The sequence below is a fragment of the Schistocerca piceifrons genome, chromosome 6 (genome assembly GCF_021461385.2).
Source record: "Schistocerca piceifrons isolate TAMUIC-IGC-003096 chromosome 6, iqSchPice1.1, whole genome shotgun sequence".
Classification (NCBI taxonomy): Eukaryota; Metazoa; Arthropoda; class Insecta; order Orthoptera; family Acrididae; genus Schistocerca; species Schistocerca piceifrons.
In genome coordinates, this window is record NC_060143.1 from 379585093 (window position 1) to 379609291 (window position 24199).

At 42.5% G+C, this 24199-nt stretch overlaps 1 protein-coding gene across 2 annotated transcripts in view; it reads right to left on the minus strand.

The window, feature by feature from the left end:
• LOC124802407 (ATP-binding cassette sub-family G member 1-like) overlaps positions 1 to 24199 on the minus strand; it is a 794031-nt gene that overhangs the window by 678211 nt on the left and 91621 nt on the right. For both annotated transcript variants that reach the window (XM_047263167.1, XM_047263166.1), the window contains exon 2: positions 19524 to 19577. The gene's annotated coding sequence lies outside the window, so the exon portion shown is untranslated. The remainder of the gene's footprint in view (positions 1 to 19523; positions 19578 to 24199) is intronic.

Sequence of the window (24199 nt, forward strand, 5' to 3'; positions counted from 1 at the left end):
CCGGAGTGGTCGAGCGGTTCTAGGCGCTACAGTCTGGAACCGCGCGACCGCTGCGGTCGCAGGTTCGAATCCTGCCTCGGGCATGGATGTTTGTGATGTCCTTAGGTTAGTTAGGTTTAAGTAGTTCTAAGTTCTAGGGGACTGATGACCTCAGCAGTTAAGTCACATAGTGCTCGGAGCCATTAAAAGAAAATTATTTGCACTGGTCTAAGTTCTCAAAACACGCATTAATAGCCCATGAAAATGTAGTATTAGATTAAATCAAAAAGCAAACTAAAGCTGTGTTGATGTACGTTCCGGCTTCGTCAGAATACATATACGCAAGAAGAAAAACATAACTACTAAATATAAAATGTTGAGAGCGTTACTGGAAGCGTCGTTGCAGCATAGCTGACATCAGCAAAGTATTGCTACTTCAAAATAATGAAGAACAGTGTTCTAAGCAAAGCAAGCTTTGATTTACGCATGATGGATCAGAAGTCGAATGTGTCACACCTGAAATAAACGACGGGCTAGCGACTGATCTGAGGAGGGGAACAGCGAACTCCTATTCAGTGCAGTAGTTTGCTAAGGTCTCAACCACACAACAGTGCGCAGATGATTTGGATGAAGCAATACTAAATATAGATTTCACGTATAAAAACTAATGTTTAAATTAACACATCATCCATTTTGAACTTTTAAAAATGCATCAATTCAAATAATGCTGCACTTTCATATTTAATTATTTGTATTACTATAATGCCCAACATATCCCAAATCAAGAAAATAAATGTAAATTAATTCTCGTTTTTACCTACTCTTTTGAAAAACCTACCATTGGTCCCGTATAAAACGGGACAGTCCCCTTTTCTGGGCCAGGTGTCCAGCGTGCCCGTTATTTCTGTCAGGACGCACAAATGTCCTGTATACTAAAATTTCGCAAATAAATTTTCTGCCATAAATTAATAATGCTCCTATTCTCGATTGCACTAAACCATGTCAATATTTACTTTCGAACAGCAATAACGCGTGACTTACCTGAGAAGTAAAACTATTGTTTAGCGAAGGTTTAAATTTAGCCACATGTTTTGGTTCTTTATTTGAACATCGACAACTCTTATTTCTTTTCTGTGCATTCTTGTGCCGACCTCATCTCAGTGGTGACTTAGTGGTTGAGCGTTGAATGCTTTATGAAGTGCGAGTGCTCTTGCCAGTTTTGTGAATAATCATTTCAGTATTGTAGACACAATCAGTATTCAGAGAACACCTCTCTTCCCTACTGCGGTACAACACTTCTTCAAATTATACCTAAACGCAAGTGCATGTTTTCACCTAAACTCCAGGGAAAGTATCCTTTTTTGGAAAGCACCAAAATAAATTGTGAAGTTTATTTAACAACCTGCCACAACGCATTTTTCCATTGCACATGATGGAAGGTCAGGTATTTTACAACACGAGAAAACTAAGTATTATAAATTGGGTTCGCCGGCCGCTGTAGCCGAGCGGTTCTAGGCGCTTCAGTCCGGAACCGCGCTGCTGCTACGGTCGCAGGTTCGAATCCTGTCTCGGGCATGGATGTGTGTGACGTCCTTAGGTTAGTTAGGTTTACGTAGTCCTACATCTGTGGGACTGATGACCTCAGATGTCAAGTCCCATAGTGCTTAGAGCCATTTGAACCATTTTTTAAATTGGGTTCAAGAAGCTGCTGCAACATCGTCGAGAAACCTCCTTCCGCAATACGACCTAGGCATTTTAACAGAATATTGTAATATTGAAATCCTGTACTTTTCTTACTAACTACTGCAATTTTTTTTTTATTTTGTTAGTAACTTTTACAAATTTCTTCTGCCTCAAGCAATGAAGAATTAAAATTGGCAGCGGCAGAAGGAACAGTTACAGCTAAACTTCCATGGACTGCACACCGAAAATGATTAAGAAACTCTACGTTATCAATTTTAATTGTACTAGGACAAAAAAAAGAATGTGTTGTCAATAATGTATTGGCTCCATAGTGCGAAAAGCTTCTTACTGTAGACTTTAATGAAGTGAATATCATAAGCATTTCTATCGATACCAACGATCATAAATCTACTAAATTACTTTCTGTCATTGTCAGATATTTCAAACCTGAACGTGGGTTACATATAAAGTTGTTAGATTTCTGTTCTGTCGAAAATTAAACAACAGCTGTCTTAATAACCGCGTCTGCAACATGTTGTAGAGGCCCATAATTTGGAGTCAAAATCTGTGTGTCTCACAGCTGACAACACGAATTGTATGCTTGGTGAGGTAAAGAGAGGAGGTAAAGAAAACGTTTCCAGTAAAATGGAAGTAAGTCTGAAGTCTCTTGTAGGGATTGGTTGCATGGCACATATAATTCACAAAAGCATAGAAACAGCAGCAGGCAAGTTACTAGTCTATGTATAAAACGTTGTGTGCAAAATTTATAAGAATTTCCATGTATACATTGTTAGGGTGGAACGACTAAAGGACTTCTGTGAATTCATGAATATTGAGTATCAGCAAGTACTGGATTCCAGCAGCACTCTCGAAAGAGTTATGAAATTATATCTTGCTTTAAAATCATTTCTCTTGTCTGAATCAGGTTGCCCTGCTGCTTTGCATTCATTATTCAATAAGGAGGAATAATGGTTAAGGTTCGTGCGCAGTCAGCTAAAAATCTTTTAAACAAGCATTCTAGAAATTGAAAGGCAGAATATTTATTACAGAAGCATTAGGTTGTTATGAGCTACTAAAAACAAAGGTAAGAGACAGGACAGACAATTCTTTGAGTCTCCAACTTAAATCCATGTTGCTGCTATTATGAGTGTGACCGACGGAGGTCAAGATAGATTTCACTCATTCGTAAATATGTCCTACAGCGTAGCATATGACTATCTAGTTTCATGGAGTTAGAAATTTCCACATGACACTGACTTCCATTGGTCTACTTTCAGAGCCGGCCGGGGTGGCCGAGCGGTTCTAGGTGCTACAGTCTGGAACGGTCGCAGGTTCGAATCCTGCCTCGGGCATGGATGTTTGTGATGTCCTTAGGTTAGTTAGGTTTAAGTAGTTCTAAGTTCTAGGGGACTGATAACCTCAGATGTTAAGTCCCATAGTGCTCAGAGCCATTTGAACCATTTTCTACTTTCAAATCAAATTGTCAGGTGTGGAGGCCAATATTTCAACAATAGAAGATATAAGTAACGTAACGTAATCCTTGACTATTCACTCTTGTTTGAGGAATTTTGTGTGGCTAAAACAATTTTAGAAGAAAAATTATGTGAATGGAATGTTAACACTGTAGCAGTCAGGATAGGTGGGTAGACATTTTCAAAGTATTCAAGGAGAAAAACATTGCAATAACAGTCCTCCCGTAAGTTTCAGAATTTATGTTTTGCCTTCCAGTCTCAAATTCATCCATAGTGTGTATTTTTTCAAAAATGAATAAGAACCGGTCATGTGGCAAGACCAATATTTTGGAATCTACGATTGCAAGTTCTTTAATGCTACAATGTAATTTCACTGTTCCATGCACGGAAATATATGACCAGTGCAAAATATTTAAATAAGCAGTCATGAATGACTACATGAGATTTGTTCTATCCATGAAAAATTTGTGAGAAATGTTAAATTGTTTTAAATGTGATAGTGTTCTTTCTTGTACTAGTTTTATATAAGTAATAATGGGTTTTTATATCTTTGAAATGAAATTTCCTTGCATGAATATCGACGATAAAAGTCATTATTATTATTGTTATTATTATCATTACCATCGTCATCATCGTCATCGTCAATTCCAGTCACGAAAAGTCATTGTTGACCCGCTTAGGTTCCAGTTAAACAGGATCCATAAGTCGTTCTAGTGGATGTCCAGGTCGTCTTCATCCCCGAGCGTGATACAAGAGTATCTTTGTAGGTGTCCCATATATTAAACAAATATATGGTAGTCTTACTTTTGAGGAACCATGTCGCCAGTTTCGACGCGAAATTTTATTGATTTTGCCAGTACTTTCGAGAGTATGTCGTCTACCACAGAGCCTTTGCTTCGATTAAAACCCTTCAATGCTCTGTCAAATTCTCCTGTCAGTATCCTATCTCCCAATTCATCTTGATCAAATACTTTTCCCTTTCTATATCACTGCCTTCAAGTTCACTTCCTTCCCTATTTTTTCCTAATCGGAGCCCGTGTTACACTTCTAGTGACCCGGTGTTGACGGAACATTAAACCTTTATCTTTCCTCCTGCGTAGCGAGAAGAAAGGCTGTATTGTGTGTGTGTGTGTGTGTGTGTGTGTGTGTGTGTGATGAAGGAGAGAGAATTGGAGAAGAGGGAGGAGAGGCAACTATGTTACAAACTTCCAGACCCAAAATGCCTTTGCAGTTTCAACCAGTCCACTCCTCCTGTGTTTCACTTTGCCTTATACGAGAGCCTATTGCTCAACAGTACATGATAAATGACGCACACTTTCTTTCCCATTCACAGACCAGCTGACATTAATTAAGGTTACAACACAATGGAATTACGTTGCAGCAGGTCTTAGAAACGAGACCAAAATGGCTACACTACGAGGAGACATCAGTTTTGCTATATCATGGCGACACCGGGGAAGCGCGTGACGAACAAATATGGGGCAACTGAACTAAAACGAAAGTAAAAATCTTACGTCTGTTCCCCTTGAAAGAACGCATCCTTATGGATAAACAGTTACTAAGTGTCTATCAAACAGACGATAAAAACACAACAGGGAATAAAGCGAGCATGCATTTAATGACATCTCTCGGCGATCCCGTGCGGACATCACGAAAGTACAGAGGTTGCATAAACTTCAACTGGGGATCCGTTTTTTTCCAATAGTCACTGTCGCCGACAGGAGCCATTACCAAGTGACACAATTTCCGATGTCCGCGTTGAGAAAACTGAAATAACTAAACAAAGTACTGATATAGGATCCTCTATTTCTACTGTACATCCAGTGAACTGCTTCTTAAGTTCCTAGCTGATGAAAACTGTGTGCCGCACGGGGACTCGTACGCAGAATATTTGCCTTCCATTGACAAACCCCCTCACGGATTTACTTTCGCCATTATTTCTTTCTAACTTTCCAAGTTTCACACAAGTTCTCCTGCATACGGAACTATTCAGGCAGAAAAGATGTTGCGGAGAAATGGGTCAGCCACAGCTTAGGAAAATGTTTCTCGAAGTAACGTTTCACTTTCAGAGGAGTGTGAGCTGATTCGAAACTACCTGACGGATTAAAACTGAGTCTTTGACTTCTAGTAAAGGGTTCAGACTCTAGTTCCCGTCTGGCATACAGTTTTAATCCTAGGTGTGTCATGTCCACTGCAGTGGGCAGCTGTCATTGGTCGTTTTTGTGGTGTTTGGAATCAGTCCTAAGCCTGCAGACATATGCAGAGCACTGTGGCGGCCAGGCCCAACTGCTGATGTTCCCTAGGTAGTTCCTGCTGAACTCCTAAGACTTATAAAGGCTGGAAAAAACAGAGGTAGCTAAGATGGCGGGCATGAAACGAAAACCAGCTGCAGCATCCGCTATTACTCCTGGCTGTTTCTATGGCCGGTCATCAAGGCTGGTAATTAATTTTACAGTTGTTGTCTAGATGTACTGCTATATAATTATCAAGGTTTTATACGCCTAAACATATCTTACAGTTTTTGTAACGCATTATACATCTGTACACTAAAGTGGACATTGTACACTATAGATCTTACTTTATTGATCGACATGTGGCACTTTCCTTAACTGCGCCGCCACAATACATATTTTCGCTAATGACATTCGTCATAAATAATCTACCAGGAGTGCCCCAGGGAAGTGAGATAGGACCGCAGCTATTTTATACTGGCAGACAGTGTGGCCAGCAATCTGCGGTTGTTCGCTGATGATGCTGTGGTGTACAGGAAGGTGTCGAAGATAAGTGACTGTAGGAGGATATAGGACGACCTAGACAAAAATTCTAGTTGACGTGATAAATGGCAGCTGGCTCTTAACGTACAAAAATGAAAGTAAATGCGTACGAGTAGCAAAAACAAACTCGTAATGTTAGGATACAGCATAAGTAGTGTCATGCTTGACAGAGTCACACCGTTTAAATGTTTGGGCGTAACGTTGCGAGGCGATATGAAATGGAACAAGCATGTGAGGATCGTGGTAGGGAAGGCGAATGGTCGACTTCGATGTATTGGGAGAATTTTAGGAAAGTGTTGTTCATTTGTAAAGGAGACCCCTTATTTGACGCTAGTACGACCTGTTCTTGAGTACTGCTCGAGTGTTTGGGATCCGCACCAAGCCGGATTGAAAGAAGACATCCAAGCAGCGCAGAGGCGAGCTCGGTAGATTCGATCAGCGTGAAAATGTTTCGGATATGATTCAAGAGCTCAAGTGGGAATTCCTGGAGGGAAGAAGACATTCATCTTGAAGAACGCTAGTGAGAAAGTTTAGAGAGCTGGCATTTGATCCTACTGCCACCGACAACCACGAAGGTAGGATACGAGAAATTAGGGCTCATGCAGAGGCATATATGCAGTGGTTTCTCCCTCTCTCTATTTGCGACTGGAACCAGAAAGGAAACAAGCAGTTGTGGTAAAGGGTACCATCCACCACGCACCGTACGGTGGCTTGTGGAGTATGTATGTAGATGTAGATGTACATGTAGATCACAATTTGAGAAGGACACTGATGTACATGCCTACAACACTAGAGGGAAAAATGACTTATTGCTCATTATTACAGCTGTCAGGGGTTCAGAGAGGAGTTCCGTATGCAGCGACGACAATTTCTGATCATTTGCCCAATAACATGAAATGTCTGACAGGTAGCGAAGCAGGTTTTAAATGTAGTTTAATATGATTTCTCCTCGACAACTACTCCTATTCCATTGACGGATTTCTACTTAAAAACGTGTGGAGAAAAAACGACTCCTTTCTAAGTGCAGTTGCATGAGAAAGGATGGAAGGATGTGTCCAATAATGTTAATACTTATCATGTATAGATCTCCCATAAACTGACTCGTTCCACAGAATTTCGATAAAACAATCGTTCAGATGATCTATGGGAGATGTAACTAGCTAGCTAATATGATCAACGAAGCAAATGACGACGTGATTAACTACACATGACCGATTATTGAAGCATTTTCATGACTATCGCTGCGTATTTCCAGTGAGAAATCTCTTATGTGTCATTTTCGTTCCTGTAATATGAGAATGTGATTGAACGAAATGGCATTATAATCACAAAATAGTGCATTCCTGTTGCTTCAGCTTGTACTACTATCCAATCAATGTTCCAAGTTGAACGTTGAAGCAAAAAGGAGAAGACAATAATCAATATCCCTTGGCCCTTTTCTGTTCCGTACTACAACAGTCATACGCGAGGGGTCAACATTACGACCAATGCGTGGCCTTATATGCCCATAGACGTCGAAACAGGAGATGATGCTCGCGCATTTTCTTTCGTTTCATTGATGTGACTGCGGTAAACTGTTGGCTTCTGTATAGGCAGCAAGGAATGAAGTTTGACCTCTGAACCTCAAAGCACCGGTAGCCAGAAGCCTCATAAACACGGGAAAACTTGAAAATGCTACATCAAAAAGGAGACCTCAGCTTCACCACCAGCAAAGAAAAGGAGGCGCATTTCCAGAGCGGTCGAGGAGGTCCGATTCCATGTGGTAAATCACTGGCAGAAAGTAGCGAACATCAAGAGTATAAATGGTTACTACGAGAGTGAGTGCAAAAGAAAGACTAAATATATTTTGTTCCACATGTAAGCAGCCGCTGTATCCTAACTGCTTTGAGAATTTCTCCTCCATAAAAGCAGGCAAGTCAGATGTACAGTATCCACTGCCGTGGACGGCAATGCATTTTTTTTTTTGATATTACAAAAATGAATTAAATTCGATGTTCTACGTCAGTACTCAACGTGTTAGTGAGGTGATTTGTAATCATTTTCTCAGGTTTATTAATAAATGGTGCATCACAGGGTGAACCTGCCAGGAAGTTTCAGATCGGCGTACACACTGTTGAAGAGTGAAAAGTACATTGCGGAAACTTGCTCTCGCTTTTGCCTTTATCTGTACTTTTTCTCGAAATCACTTTCAGTAGTAGTCTTCGCAGTCAGTCTAGTTTCTAATCCTTGTTGTGCCAACGCATTACACCACCTGAGAACCTGATTCTTCCTCTGTAATCCAGATTCCGAGTGTACCAATGCTCGAGCGTTCGTTCACGGACAACATCTGTCACAGTCACACTAAGTATTCACGGATGGTTTTCCGAGAAGTAATTATGACCATCGTGATTAATGCAAACTAAGACCAACACGAGACTTGAGTTAACAAAACACAGTTTCAGCTAAACGTTTATCTTAACGTCTGCTTTCTTCTAGCGCTGTGCAACACATGTAATTAGGGACAAGTAGAAAAACATAATCGTCTTCGACGGAAGTTACTGGAGTCAGCACTGTCAAACCAAAATAAACAGCCGAAGCCAGTTGTATCATAATAAAGACCTACCTGAATGATCTGAATCAGTATAGTAGCGCCCAAGGTGCCTACCATAATCAAAGAATTTTTTTTAAAAAGCCTCACCAACATTAATATGAAAAGGAACATGAATATACTAAAAATGCTTTTACTTGTTTTGTGTAATGTTTAACGATGTATTGCCAATATGCCAGTGAAACAACATAGTGGTGTATGAACCTATTAGCTTAGTTAGCTTACCTTTTTTAATATTACATTAATGCGCATGATGCACATAATGATACTAAAGAAGGCAGTCTGTCTTACGTAACATTAATGGAGGTAATATTTATTTACCGTATTTACCTTACCAAAAGAGCCCTTTAATCAGACAGTTAATTATTTTTTATTATGTAATACACAAATTAGACGATTTATAAATAATTTGCACATGTGGATTTCTCATGTAACTTGTGTTTACGAACTAAAAAATCTTTTGTTTCTTTCAATATAAATAACTTAAGATATTTTATTTAACTGAATAGATCATTAAAAGTTTAATTTAGTAAGAATTAACTTAATATTATAATTCTACATTTATGAGAAGATGTAGACACGTATTTTTTTGGACGGAGAGAAACATAATATTATAAAATATTTATAGTAATGTAATTAAACATTTTACACTAGTAGTATGAGATGCAAAAACAATTATTATTATCTCGAAATATCTGGAAAGTGAACAGTGGATCAAACATTTAGTGTGAGGTAACTGCAAGGTAGACACAATTATTACGGTAAGGATTTAGTAACTGTGTTCCTGGACATTGATAGGATGTATGATAGAGTGAAAAGAAGCAAGATATGGGAAACCCTTCAGAAAAGGGGAATTGGAAGGCTGACTATCAGAAGGATAAAGGAAATGTGTCAAGAAAGTGTGACTTATGTAAAAAGAAGAGGAGAGGAGAGAAGGCGGACTGGTTTGAACAGAGAAACGAGCTGAAGCAAAGAAGTGCACTATCCCCTCTTCTTTTCATCATCTTTATGGATGATCTAATAACAGCGGTGGCAGAATGAATAGAAGATAAAAATATCAAAAAAGGTGTTTACAGATGATGTTATGGTATGGGGAAACAGAGAAGAAGAGGAGCAAGAAAGGCTAAATATACTGGAGGCTATAATAGGACAGAATCCATTGAAATTTAATGCAAGGTTGTGTGATGTGATGGTCACAACGAGGAATGAGAGTAGCAAGGGATATAAGTATTAGTTGGCAAGTACTAAAAAATTACCTGAGTATCTAGAGTAGAAGACAGTGGGGGGAATGATAAGGAATGAAAGAGGACCACAAGCCCAAGAGTTCTTGTAGAGTGTAAGAAGCCGGGTCTGGAAGCAAGTGTGAACCATCAAAACCTATGCAAATACTATACAGTGCAGAGTATGCTTCAGTACTCACATATGCGTCAGGAACATGGCTAATGAAGGAAAGGTAGATGAGCAGGGTACAAGTTTGACAGATGGAAGTTCAAAGAAGTAGAATAGGACTTACTAGAATGGATGGAGTACGGAAGGAAACAGTGAGAGAAATGGTAAAACACAAGCCCGTGCAAGAGACCGTAGAAAATACCAGATTAAGATGGTATGAGCATGCTGAAAGAAAGGGAGTTGGTGGGATACCGAGACAGGGGATAGAAGCGAAGAGACATAGAGGAAGACCAACAGACAGATGAATTGTGTAGTGGAATAAAGTTTCAGATTTAGAGGAGAAGACTTGGGCAGAATGTCAATAGAAACGTGATGGGAGGACAGCAAAATATGGAGAGGCTTATGTTCTAAACAGACTTCGCCAGCAGCTGGAAACTGTAGAAGAAGGAGGAGGAGGAGGAGGAGGAGGAGGAGGAGGAGAAGATGAAGAAGAAAAATTTTGTGTTCCTTCGCAATTTCTGTGAAAAAGTAATATGATCCACGGATTCCTCTTTACCTCCCTCATTAGAACATACCATGGATAATTAACTTTCTTAAGTTTGGGAGTTTTGTAAAATGTGTAACTTACTGAAATATGTATTATATTATTCTTGCATATTGAGATGCACATTTTGGGAACTTCTGAACTTTTCAGAGTATCTGAAGCGATGGTGTAAAAACACACATTGAAGCACAGTGTTAGTGTTTCTAGCCCTAGTACACGGATAAGCACATCGAAAACTAAGTATTCCTACGTATTTTCAACTTTGGAAGGAATATCCTAATTTTGTCTTAAATTATCCACCTTTTCACGCATCACCTAGCATTATAAGTAGAGGAACATGATGGGTTCTGGAACAGATAACGATTTTAACTCCAGGTTAATTCTTTGGTCATATTAAACCCTACACAACTGGGATAGTTATCTTCAAAGTCACCTGCATATTGTGAAAGTTCTGATGGTATACCAGCTCACTCTGCTGCAACCAACAGAATGATCGAAAGGCTGCCTATATAACCTCAAGTCTTACTGGTGTCAGGCAAATACAATCACCCAACTACTGAACACGCCCACTACTCATGATGTACTCGCCACTGTTGGATCCCACATAACGAAAGACCCCATCCTCTCCTGCTGCAGGCGTCAGGTCGTGACACGAGGCATGACGTGGCGCTTCTTCCAACGCGAGCTTTGCGCACCATGAACAGTGGGTTTTCAAATGTCGAAACATACGTGGACCACTCAGCACAGACTTTACAGGTTATTTACATGAGCACAGTGTAAATATGAGTCAATTGGACTATAAATTCTACAGTGAAGGAGCAAAAATTTACAACGGTAGACGGACATGGTCCAATTTTCTATACATCAAGGAGAACTCTGTGCTAAATTTGCAAGCATGGATCACGTGTAGAAATCGAACTGCATTTCTGAAGTTGCGTGCATTATTCCACTGTCTTTTGCAACAGTTTTCGATGGGACTGAACGAAGAGTATAGAGACTTTATGTATTATTGTGAAGTACGTTGGTTAAGGGCATACCTGGAACGATTTTTGGATAGAAAGCCTGATATTGTTGAATTGGTGAAGGAAAAAAAATAGTTCCAGAACGAAAATTAGAACATCCGCAATGGTTTGCAGACCTCGAATTTTAAGTGGAAACGACTGCACACTGCCCACAGTTAGACATTGCAAGTCGAGAAACAACTTGTTTCTGATTTGATGTGGATAGTTTACAAAGAAAATCGCATTGTAAACGGGGCACATTCTGACAAAAACAACAGCCCAGTACTCTAAGCCCGTAGGCATTAAAGAAAACGCAAGGTTTCAAGAATTCCTGTGGCCTTGAAAGAATTACAAGGATAGTTATCTAAACGTTTTTGAGGACGCTACCAATCCTACATCTCTTTCCGAATTGTTTTGGAGACCGTTTGCCGTTTCCATTCAAAACGCACAGTGTAAGTCCCGTTTCGAAGACAAATACTTCTACGTTAACACTCTCCAGTGTTGGTTGGTTGGTTTAAAAGAGGGCGCGAGGGACCAAACTGCTAGGTCATCGGTCCCTCGTTGCGATTAAAATAATTCCACAAGGATGGGAGTAAAATAATCGAGACATAAAAAGCACAGCTGGAAGAAAGGAGACAACCACAAAATGATAGAAGGGCAACAAATATTAAAATGGACGAAATCGGACAAGAGAACTACAGAGAGACTCAAGAAACATGCAGAAGAGATCAAAACAAGAGAGCAGATTACCATGGCTGGCTGACCATGAGTATAAAAAGGAAAACCCAGCCACTCTGAAACATATTAAAACCACCATCCTAAAAGCACTAGGGTGGAGGACACAGAGGGACAAAGGACATGCGCTAAAACCTACATAGATGTATAAAACCCACTCTCACGAATAAAACGTAAAACTAAAGCTGCTGTGGAGGTATTGTCGCCCAACACCGAAGGCATGGTATTAGGGTGCTGGGAAAGTTGAAAGTCCGCCGCAGGGCATCTAAAAGTGTGCAGTCCAGCAAGAAGTGGACGACCATCATTTGTGAGCCACAGCGATACCGAGGTGGGTCCTCGAGACGGAGGAGGTAACAATGCGTTAGCCACGTATGTCCAACGCGGAGCCGGCAGAGGACAAGTAATTCCCTGCGAGAGGACCACATGGTAGACTTCCACACATTCGTAGTCTCCTTAATGACACGCAGTTTGTTGTGCGTACTCTTATGCCATTCCACCTCGCAAAGCCGAAAATCCCTGTGGCGTAATCCCCTGGTCAGTTTCGGAGATGTGCATCTACAGAAACTGTTTCCACGTGGCATGTTTGGCCAGCCTGTCGGCAACTTCGTTGCCTGGGATTCCGACGTGTTCTGGGGCCCACACAAACACCACTGAACGACGGGATCGTTGCAGGGCATAGATTGACGCCTGAATGAACGCTACCAAAGGATGGAGAGGGTAGCACTGGTCGATGGCTTGTAGGCTGCTGAAGGAGTCAGTACACAGGAGAAATAACTCGCTAGGGCATGAGCGGATGTGCTCAAGAGAACGAGATATGGCCGCCAGCTCTGCAGTGAAAACAATGCAGCCGTCTGGTAAGGAGTGCTGTTCAATATGTCCTCCATGAACATACGCAAAGCCTACGTGACCAACAGCCATTGAGCCGTCGGTGTAAACTACTTCATGGCCCCGGTACATGTCGAAAATCGAGAGGAAGCGACAGCTGAGAGCCGCAGGTTTAACGGTGTCTTTAGGGCCATGTGAAAGGTCCAGAAGAATCTGCAGTCTAGGTGTACATCATGGAGGTGTATGTGAATGGATCTCGAGGAGAGATGCTAACGGGAAGGACTCTAGTTCAAACAGAAGGGACCAGATGCGAACCACAATCGTAAGCCCCGACTTGGGCCGCCGGTGCGGGAGATGAACCGCCGTGGTTGGGAAAAGGAGACGGTAAGTCGGATGTGCAGGAGAACTACGAACGTGTGCAACGTAGCTGGCCAGCAGTTGTGCACGCCTAACCTTCAATGGAGGGACTCCGGCCTCTACCAGGGCAATGGTCACCGGATTCCTTCTAAAAGCTCCCGGCGCTAGGCGAACGCCACATTGGTACACTGGGTCGAGTAAACGCAACGCTTAGGGCGTCGCCGAACCGTAAACCAGACTCCCATAGCCAAGGCGGGATTGAACAAGGGCTCTGTAGAGCTGCAGCAGCGGAGAGCGATCTGCACTCCAGTTGGTGTTGCTCAGGCAGCGTAGGGCATTGAGGTGCTGCCAGCACTCCCGCTTAAGCTGACGAAGGTGAAGTAGCCAAGTCAACTGGGCGTCGAAAACCAGTCCTGAGAATCGATATGTCTCCACTACAGTGAGTGGATCGTCATTAAGGTAAAGTTCTGGTCTGGATGAGCGATGCGACGCCGACAGAAATGTAGAAGTCATCCGCATACAGAGAAGGTAAGACCGACGGCCCTACTGCTGCTGCTGCTAGACCCTTTAATAGCCGCTAAAAATAGAGACACTCAATACACAGCCCTGAGGAACGCCATTCTCATGAATACGGGGGGAACTATGGAGGGCACCGACTTGGACACGGAAAGTACGAAGCGATAGGAAATTTTGGATAAAAATCGGGAGCGGGCCCTGGAATGCCACTCATACAATGTGGCAAGGATATAATGTCACCAGGTCGTGTCGTATGCTTTACGTAAGTCAAAAAAGACGGCAAACAGGTGTAGGCGTCTGGTAAAGGCTGTTCGGATGGCACACTCGAGGGACACAGGATTATCAGTGGTAGAGCGACCCTGGCGAAGGCTGCCCTTACATGGAGCCAGTAATCCACGTGACTCCAGGACTCAACGCAACCGCATACATTCTATCAGCTTCCAAAGAAAGTTGGTGAGGCTGATGGGCCACTATCCACATCAAGCGGGTTTTGATGGGCATTGAGCACCGGAATGATGGTGCTCTCCCGCCATTGAGATGGAAAGACGCCATCGCACCAGATCCGGTTGAAGATCACGAGAAGATGTCGCTTATAGTCAGATGAGAGATGTTTAATCATCTGGCTGTGGATCCGATCCGGCCCAGGAGTTCTGTCAGGGCAATGTGCGAGGACGCTGAGGAGCTGCCACTCTGTAAATGGGGCGTCATAGGGTTCATTGTGGCTTGTAGTGAACGAGAGGACTTTCCTGTCCATCCGCCGTTTGAAGGTGCGAAAGACTGGCGGATAGTTCTCCGACGCAGAGGCTCGAGCATAGTGCTCAGCAAAGTGCTCGGCAATCGCGTTTGCGTCGGTAGATAACACGCCATTGGTGTTAGAGCCAGGGGCACCTGTTGGGGTCTGGTACCCAAAAAAGACATCTGATCTTCATCCAGACTTGGGAATGTGACGTATGACACCCGATGGGCGACATCTACGTCTCTGAGCACTCCTGTTTCCATCGTTTTATAGGCTGCTGAACGCGGGCATGGAGCCGCTTAAAGGCTATTATGTGATCTAGGGAAGGGTGCTGCTTATGTCGCTGTAGAGCTCGCTGACGCTCTTTAATTGCCTCAGCGACTTCCGGCGATCATCAAGGGACTGCCTTTCGCTGGGGCACCCTAAAGAATGAGGGATCGCGTTTTCCGCCGCATAAACGATCGTTGTAGTGACCTGCTTAACGACAACCATGTGGGGGGCACCCTGTGGGGAAGATTCAGTGGTGACAGCAGAGGTGAAGGCTTCCCAGTCTGCCTTGTTGAAAGCCCATATGGGTAGGCGTCCATTGGCATGACGCTGGGGGAGTGACAGGAAGATGGGGAAGTGGTCACTACCACACAGGTCGTCATGTGCTCTCCAGTGGATGGATGGGAGGAGGCCAGGACTGCAAATCGAGAGATCAATGGCTGAATGTGTGCCATGTGCCACAATGAAATGTTTGGGGGCACCTGTATTTAAGAGGCAGACGTCAAGTTGTAACAGTAAATTTTCTACCTCCCTACCTCGGCCAGTAAGCACGGCGCCACCCCACAAGGAGTTATGCGCGTTAAAATCTCCCAGAAGTAGGAAAGGTTCAGAGAGTTGTTCTATCAGTGCAGCCAATACGTTCAGAGGTTCTGCACCATCTGGACGAAGATATACATTGCAGACAGTTATTTCCCGCGTCGTCGTTATCCTGACAACCACAGCGTGAAGTGGGGTGTGAAGGGGCACATGTTCTCTACATACTGAGTTCAGGACGCAAACCTCACCTGACACACTATTACAGTCGCTAAGGTTCCTGTAATATCCCTTATAGCCCGGAGAGCAGCAGTCCGCATTGCCGGGAACCAGGTTTCCTGGAGGGCAATGCAGAAAGCAGGTGTAAAGCTTAACAGTTGCCGTAGCTCAGTCAGGTGGTGGAAAAAACCGCCTCAATTCCAATGGAGGATTACGTTATCATCAGACTGGAAGGCATGAAACACTCAATGAGGCTGTCTACACCTCAAGGTCACCTACTGCCATCAGATGAGTACTTGTGCGATCGACATCCGTTGTGTCATAGTGTCTGAGGGCCCAGCGAGATCTAGGTCCTCAGTGGACGCCAGAATCTCGACATCATCCTCAGACATAGAGCTTGTAGATAGTGGTGGTGTAGGTGCCCCCACAATGCCTTGGTTCTTGGGAATCTCTCTCTTTTTAAGTTTCTCTCGTTGCTACTGAAGTAGGCTGTGCAGGAGCCCCCCCGCCATCAAGGGCTTCACTGATTCAGTCTCAGGGACTGAAGAGGACCATGAAGCCCTACAACCAGCTACCTGTGGTTGCTTCAGCCACTGGCGGCTGTTAGCTTTGCCACTGGTAGGAACTTGGAAGGGGGTGACCCAAGGGATCCCTTCCAGGTGGGAAGAGCCAAAGAAAACTTATGCTTCCCCGGCTGAGAAGTGGGATCTGACGTCCCCAGTGGTTGGGGGGGGGGGTGTTGCTACTGAAGTAGGCTGTGCAGGAGCCCCCCTCCCTCCCCCCCCCCCCCCACCATCAAGGGCTCTGAGAGCCAACTGCATGCAGCGAAATGGAAGATGGTAGATAGATCTGTAGAATATAGCCTCGCACATTTTCTCTTAGCCTCAGTGTAGGTCAGTCGGTCCAGGTTCTTGTATTCTATGATTTTCCTTTCGCACTGTAAAATCCTGCTGTCTGGCGAGCAAGGGGAATGATGCTCTTCGCAGTTGACACAGATGGGAGGCGGGGCAGGTGGAGTATTGGGATGTGATGGACCTCCACAATCTCAACATGTGACTCTGGAAGTGCAGTGGGAAGATATATGGCCAAAGTTCTAGCACTTAAAGCATCGCATCAGGGGAGGGATATATGGTTTTACATCACAGTGGTAGACCATCACCTTAACCCTCTCGGGTAATGTGTCACCCTCAAAGGCCAAGATGAAGGCACCAGTGGCAACCTAATTATTCCTCAGACCCCAGTGGACGCGTCAGATGAAATGGACACCTCGCCGCTCTAAATTGGCGCGCAGCTCATCGTCAGACTGCAAAAGAAGGTCGCTGTGAAATATACCCTGGACCATATTTAAGCTTTAATGGGGCGTGATGGAAACTGAAAAATCCCCCAGCTTGTCACAGGCGAGTAGCGCCAGTGACTGGACAGAGGATGCTATTTTGATCAAGACCAACCCTGACCGCATTTTGGACAAGCCCTCCAACTCCACAAACTTGTCCTCTAAATGCTCCACAAAGGACTGGGGTTTCATTGCCAAGAAAGATTCTCGATCAACTCTCGTACATACGAGATACTTGGATGAATAAGTTTCACTGCCATCCTTAGCCTGGCGTTCCTCTCATAGAGGTGGCAAGGGAGGTGGACGATTTGGGGTGGTGGTGGTGGTGGTGGTGGTGGTGGTGGTGGTAGTAGTAGAAAATATTATCACTCTCTAAGAGATGTGATTTTGTGTGTGTGTGTGTGTGTGTGTGTGTGTGTGTGTGTGTGAGAGAGAGAGAGAGAGAGAGAGAGAGAGAGATGTTGCTCGTTGTGACTCGACTGTTGACCGGAGCTAGGCTGAACAAGGCTTGGTGTGTATTCCTGCAGTGTATTCATGGAAGTAAATTATTGATGCGCCTCTTTAGACTGCGTATTCGGACAAATCGGTAGCTTTGCAACTGCCTCTCCAGTAAATTTTAACGACTCCATGGGGATTGGTCACAACTGTGGGGGAAACAATTTTGTAGGAAATATATTATTTATTTATACATACTCCCTTTATCAGTCATCACAGATTTACAGTCATTCTGTTCTCAAATTGTATACAACCTTACAGGAGCAACAAAAGAAATCAATATTTCATGTGTAAAATCGGTTTCTACAGATTTTATGCTTATGGGATTAACATTTTTGTTCTTTGGCCAGGATGAACACAGAAATTTGCACATTGTTCTAACCGACTCATATTTACAGTATAGTCACATAAATAACCTATTAAGTCATAGTATGCAGCTTTAACATATGGCCGTCAGTGGCTTAGTTTGTCTGTCACTTCACTAATGCAGAGTATGTCACGCGAATTCACCGACACTTGATTTTTTAATATAAATGTTAATGTCACTTGAAGTTAATTCCAGAACTGCTCCTGGGTACATATTAACGATTTATATCCTCCTTACAAACACATGAACGTTAATAGGAGTGTACGACCGGTCGTAGTCTACCGCCATTTTCCTCTCAATGTAGTCCATCGTGCTGCAGCGTCCCATTCATACCACGTGTATTGCACTCTAGTACCAAGATGTTTAACATTCTCGATTTCAATTATCGCTTCAAAATGGCTATCAGATGCCAGGCCTACACCCACATGTTAAGATCCACCAGCAGTCAAATTATAGGCACTGGCAAAACAGCACTTTTCTGGTAGCACTGAAATGTGGCTCGGTGAGTTTGCACAGTTCGACCTTGGCCTCAGCTGTAACCTGACACCGGAAGTAACCTTGAGGTGAAGACGTTATTTGTTTCAGAACCGACATGAGTCTCCACGACCATAAACTCCGTCCGAACAGGCGTCGGAAAGCCCAACGGTACCAACCGAACCGTGTGTCATTCTCAGCTGGTAGGAGTCACTGCATGCAGATATGGAGGGGCATGTGGTCAGCACACCGCCCTCCCAGCCGTTGTCACAGTTTGCGAGACCGTAGCCGCTACTTCTCAGTCAAGCAGCTCCTCAGTTGACCTCACAACGGCTGAGTGCACCCCGATTGCTACCAGTGCTCGGCTGACCTGGATGGTCACCCATCCAAGTGCTAGCCAAGCCAGATAGCACTTCGGTAATCTGGTAGGAACCGGTGCTACCATTACTGCAAGGTCGTTGGCCTCCGATATTATAGAAACCAAAACAAGAGTGATGTAAACAGAAAGTTTAAACATTACGTTACTGAAAATATTTTTAGGTAGAAACTGAGGAAACAGGTAGAAAGGTAATTATAGTCTCATTATATTTTGCTTCTTTGGGGATCCCACTCATATGAAATATTTTTAAAGACAACGTCGTCGCCTTTCACTGATAATTTATTTGTAAAATGTGCTGCTATAATTCCGGCCATTCAGCGATTTTTGCACTTGAAAACGCTGCGAGGCTGAAACTCAACACTGGATTCTACAAATAACTTTAACAGTAAAAGGCTATGATAACAGCGTTCAGATGTTTTATTTTCATTCGTTAACTAAAATAAATTCTGATAAACAGACGTTCCTTGCAATATAAACAGAAAGAATACGAACACCACAGTAAATAATTTAACAGAAATAGTTTCCGTATACAAAACAGAGAAAGTGGAGATACAATTAAAAATTTTTGTAAATAGTGCAGTCCGAGTCACGCAGAATGAAGTGGATGATCACACTGGGCTAGAACTATAACAAAAAAAAAAAAAAAAAAAAAAAAGAAGGGGAAAACTTCCGGTACCAATTTCAAAATCTATACAGCACGACCCTGGACCAGAACACAAGTAATCGAGGGACAGAAATTCTGCAGCACCGGGCCCAGCACTGCACTGTCGATGCCCTCCTACAAAATGATTTCTGCAGGGAGGAATCATACCAACTTTATTCTACGGTCGTTTCACATAGCGAAAAGAAGAACTTACCTTTTCAGCACAAGGCAGTGATGAACCAATCAGTCACAGCCTCAGTGGACGATTCTGAAAGCAGAAATAAATGTCAGTGTTACTGCCCTTTCGGGCTGTTAGGGTGACTTCGCGACGAATTAGGGGATGCTACGCTTGTATCAATCATGTCTATGTGCAAAGTTGCGAAAAATACCTTTTTTATTTAAGGTTAATTCGTATTCTAGTGTGACAATGCATTGAGACTTATCACACTGCTGTTCTTCCCGTCTAAGCCATCACAGGTGGGAGATGTAATAACGCGTAATATTTATATCTATTAAAGTGCTATAATAGGGTCAAAGTAAATTTGATTGTGTGTGTTACGTAATTTATTTGTAACCAGTACCTAATGGAAGCTTTTTTTTTTCTTCAGATCGCACGAGCGATGCAACGTGTCTATGGTAGTAGCACCTGTATCCGCTTAGCAGGTCATTGTCACAAATAGGGGACATCAAGTGATTGCAGGAAGATGCCGGAGTTCAGTGTTGGTGACCTTTGCATTCATTTTTACTCAAATAAAATAAACAAACTTTCTACTCTTTGTAAATGTGACACAAGACAAACTGAAGTGAGAATAGGGTAACACATTGTATTTCGTTCGGCTCAAGTGGCTCTGAACACTATGGGACTTAACTGCTGAGGTCATCAGTCCCCTAGAACTTAGAACTACTTAAATCTAACTAACCTAAGGACATCTCACACATACAAGCCTGAGGCAGGGTTCGAACCTGCGACCGTAGCGGTCGCGCGGTTCCAGGCTGTAGCGCCTAGAACCGCTCGGCCACTCCGGCCGGCTGTTTTAAGTTTAGTCACGTCTCTGTTACCAACTTCAGAGGAAACATGTACAGTTTATTATGTGCAACATTCAGGGTGAATATTAATAAAACCGACAGACTGCAGGAACGGATTCCTGACTGGAAAAGAAAGAAGATCCTATCAGCGGGTGTCCGGAAACTCATCGTTGACGCGGTAGGCGGCGCAGACGGATAGACAGTTCCTCTGACCGCGTGACGTGTGTTACTTGTGTGTTGCAGGCTGTGTGATTGACGTGGCGTACTGCAAGCAGCACAATGGTCGAGTATGCATATTGGAAACAAGCCGAGATGGTGTTTGTGTACGGTCAAGCAAATGGAAACGGTCGAGAGGGAGCACAGCAATACCAAAGTAAGTACCCTGACAGACACTAACATTTCAAGTCCTTTTTGGGCATTTGTTTGATTATGGGTCGTTTCAGACAGACGAACGTGCAAGTGGACTGTGCGTATATCAGATTTGGAGGACCGGGTGCTACACGATATTGAGATGAACCCTAGTACAAGCTCCAGACAAGTGGCCCGCCAACACGGTGGAAGCCAAAGCACGATTGCGTGTTTCCTGCATGACAACCGCTACTATCTATACCGCCTGCAACGAGCGAAATGATTATCAGTAGCGGATTTCCCTATATTGTGTTCCGGGACGATTTGTTGTTGCACGAACACCGTCCATTTCCGGACACATGTTCATACCACCTATTTTCTTCCTTTCTCAATCAGGAATCCGTCGCTGCGGATTATCGGTTATATAAAAGTTCACCCTGTATATATAATATCATTCAAGTTACCTGTTCCAGCTAAGAATGAACGTACGGAGAAAAAATATTCACTTAATAATATCTACAACCTTGTTTACCGAAAACGATAAAAAATTATGCTAGCATTAATGCAATTATGGATGTTCCGTAGTTTTATATCAAAGTTCCTAATAAGAAGAATACTACTAGAAGCCGACAATAGTTACAGAAATACCTCTGCGTTTACGTGACCATGGATTTCGTAGATAAAAAGAAATATCTCTGGTTAAATTCACTTAAAATGAGAGACTACGATTATTTAAAATACTGTACACATAATTCAGTCTTCTTGGGTCTCCGCCGAACGAAAAGAACCTGGAGCAACTGTTATCTTAAATTTATCAAAGAAAGGCAACTATTGCGACTGCAATTTAAAAAATAAAGAAACAATAAAAGTTGTTATTTACGAACTGAAGGAATGAATCTGTCTGTTCGCGTCCATAAAAGGAACTTTACTTTTTAAATAATGTCAAAACACTAAGAACTCATGTAGATTGGATACTGGATCCATCAAGATTGCGACAAATGAAGAACTTTACTGGTGGATCACGTATCATTCACAAACAAATAATACATCCACATTAAAAAATAATTGTTGCCTTTCTTTGATGACTTAAGGAACGGCACCACGAAACCACGAATAGCTGCTGTAATTTGTATTTATTTATTGACAAGCTACGTCGGTCAAGAGATGATCTCACGTGGAGTATACTATTAAATCACATTAAAGTAAGGTTCCTTGGTGTCAAGACTATAATTATTATCACTTGCAGTCCATAAAATGTGTACCTCCCAGTTGTAGACGCAAGCATTTTCTAAAATACCTATATTTTTCCATTTACGTATTTCTAACGTATACGAAACTTGACGTATGCGCACTATCTAATCAAATGTATCCAGACACCTATAAGTGAACATTAATATGGGGTGCGTCCACACTTCACTTTTACGTCTTCTTGAACTCTGTCGTGGACACTTACAATAAGATGTCTGAATGTCTGTCGAGTATTGGGAACCCATTTTTCCTCGAGAGCCTGAGCCAGAAAAAGCAATGACGACGAGAAATATATTTGTTATCACTACAACATGTAACTAAAGGGTGTTCCATGTAGAACGCAAATTTTAAACTGAGCACCTCTTTCAGCCTGTTAGGTTGTTGGACCAGAAACTCAAGCGACTATCGTCTGTTGTTAATGAAATTACTGATTGTCATTCTCAATTGGCATTTGAGGCTATTTTTATTAGCTAAAATGGAGCGACACACGATGGATCAACGGATCCAGATTTTGAAAGTGCATTTCCAGAACTCTGTATACTACCCAGAACCCATTCGAAAACTTCGTGTGAAAAGCGTCTAATGTCTTAACAGTGAAGTGATTAGAAGGGAAAATTGAAGATGTGGGATCGACAGTGAACATCAGATCGCCTGGACGTCATCGTTCTCGTAGATCGGTAGAGAATATCCTCCTCGTCAGTGAGGCCGTCGCTGCGCATCCAGTGAAGTCGATTCGCCGCCGTTCCCAACAGTTACCCACAACGCAAAGCAGTTTCCATCGAATTTTAACAGAAGATCTGGATTTGCACCTTTATAAGATCCAACTAACACACGAGCTGAAGCCGATGGACCATATTTGCCGCTTGCGTATTTACAAAACAAGATTTAACAGTTATTTTCATAAGAAAATAATCTTCAGTGACGTGGCACACTTCCAGCTTAATCGATATGTGAACAAACAAAACTGCCGGATTCTGGCCACAGAGAATCTTTGCAAGGTCCTTGAGAAATGTTTTTATCCAGAACGAGTCGCTGCTTGGTGCGTATTTTTTTGAAGACGAGACAGAAAACAAGTGAAAGTGACTGATGATCGTTATCGCCACATAACAAAACAGTTTTTATGGCTCCAATGGGAAGAACTTCTGACAGGATGGAACAACTTGAGACACTGCCGCTGGAACAACAAGGTTGCTGAGGGAAAGATACCCTGTTCATTTCTCACAATGGCCATCAGAACTGGCCACCGAGATCGTGTGATTTTTTACCATGTGACTTTTTTGTGGGGTATGTCAAATCTTTTGTCTATGTGAACAATCCACGAACCATCCCTCAACTCAAAACAGCAATTCAAGCAAAACTTTGCTCTAGAGGCTCGAAAATTTTGTCCGCAGGGAAGATGTGTGCACACGAAACAGTGGAGAACATTTGCCTGATATTTTGTTTCATGCAGTCCTTGTATTTCATGACATAATAATATTAGAAATTTTCAGATAAATTATGTGTTTTACTGTCAAATTAAAAATTGCGTTCTTTATGGGACACCCTATATTATGTCCACTGGTTGCTTTAAGTTCCAGTATATTTGATAGTGGCAAACGCCGAAACGCGTAAAAAGGATTAATGAAGTAATTTTGCATTCAGTCAATGAATTTTCCACTCAGCGACCTAAGGAACATTTTGCAGACTATACATATGCGAATACCTGTTATGTAGCTACTCGTTTAGTTGTTTCTCGTGATAATGCTCTTGTATAAGATAATGCTATTTTGATTTTTGTTCCTTATTATATATATTTTTTGATACACAGTAACTCATATAATACTGTGAAACATAATTCTTTAAACATAAACAATAGTTTAATAGACAATACAATATCTATGGGCGGCTTGGGGTGTGACTTCTTCAGAAGAAATGGAATAACACGTCGCCTAAAAGTAGATATTGTCAACCAAAACTGTAATTACAAGAAGAAATGTTTCCCTTGAGCGAATTTCTACTAGCAAGATACCTAAAACTCTAAAAATTAAGAGTCCTGCATGGCATGGAAAGCATTGTGATAGATGTAAAGCCACGTTACTCTCCCTGCACTCCCATGTCGTTCTGCTTCTAACTTTGCGTTTGATGCAGACTTTGCACATCCTTTTTTTTTTGCATCGGATCGATATGTTTTGGGAAATGAACCTAATATTGCGCTTGAAGCCGAAGAGGTGTTAGAGGTGTTTCACCTAGTGCTAGTCTTCTAACTGTAGTCGGGTGACTGGACAACTT